Source organism: Pteropus vampyrus, unplaced genomic scaffold (assembly GCF_000151845.1).
Source record: "Pteropus vampyrus isolate Shadow unplaced genomic scaffold, Pvam_2.0 Scaffold269, whole genome shotgun sequence".
NCBI lineage: Eukaryota > Metazoa > Chordata > Mammalia > Chiroptera > Pteropodidae > Pteropus > Pteropus vampyrus.
In genome coordinates, this window is record NW_011889050.1 from 108,969 (window position 1) to 110,379 (window position 1,411).

Consider the following 1,411-nt stretch of genomic DNA (forward strand, 5'->3'; position numbering starts at 1 on the left):
TCCCATTCCACAGGAGAGAACAGAGGCTCACATGGGTTAATAGCTTGCCCAAGGTCGTACAGCTAGTAGAGTTAGGCCACCTCAGCATGACCACAATGATTTCCATGGTGGAGACTTAAAAAAATTCATAGTTTATGAACAAGCCTGTCACAGATGGATATTTAAGCTGATTCCAAGTTTTTAATATTAAAATGAACAGAGCCTCTTTTAAAAAAGGCTGTTTTTTTTTTCTCCAAAACTTTTTTCTTCCGCAGTTACAAAAGTTGTTCACTGAAATGAACAACTCAGAAATGGAAAGTCCCCATAGTAACCGCTATTAACAGCTTAGAGTATATCTTTTTAGACCTTTTTCTACGTTTACACAAATATGTTTACAGGCTTCGATATACTATTAGAGAAAAAAATTAAATTTGCAGAACACTATTATAAGACCCAATTTTCTATTCTATATTTAATGTATTATATATTGTAGTTGTAAGATTGCAATTTTCTCTTTAAAAAAGTATATGCAGAAAAAATCTTAAAGAGCAAGAAACTTTTAAAAACTGATTTTACACATTTCCTAATGTTCTGTACTTGAATTTTGAAAAAATCTCCTTATCGAAGTATAATCTATATTTATATTCATATCCATATCTGAAAGTCGACAAAACACGAGTGTACAGCTTGATGACTTCACAAACTGAACGCACCCTATAACTAACTCCCAGATGGAGAAGCAGAACATGCCTATCCCCAAACCTTGTGGTCCCATATTACAATTACCCTACACCAAGGGTAACCATATCTTGGCTTCTAACGTACATTTGTTTTACCTGTTTTTATCTGTGCTTAACTATTAACAGTATTGGATTTAAAATGAAAATAATCAGTACAGAGTGGTTAAAATATATGCATATATAGTGGCCATCATTTGAGGCCAACATATATAGATCTAGCTCATTCCTTAATAAGCCCATCTAGCATGGACTCCCTCATAAGGCTGTATCATAATTAATCTAATTGGCTTCTTTTGATGAACATTTGAATTGTTTCCAATTATTGACTAATATGCAACATTACAAGAAACAATTTAATGTGTATTTTTTTGTGCATGTAACTTTGATGTGTGTGTGTGTGTTTTAAGATAAATGCTTACATGTAGAATTGATAGGCAAAAGACGGCTAGATTAGAAAAAATTTTTTTTAAAAAATTTTACCATAATGGTCCTCCAGAAAGAAGTAACAGCTCTGTTTCTTCTTCAAAACAAAATTCAGGTGCTGGGTGCAGACCTCTTCACCGCAGCCCTTGCTGCTGGCAGCCAAGCCTGCTCCCTGGGCAGGCCGAGCTGAGCCTGCCTCCGCAGGTGCCTGCTGCACAGAAAACAGACCAAGGAGCATACCACCTCCACTCCCTGCCCCCACAAACTTG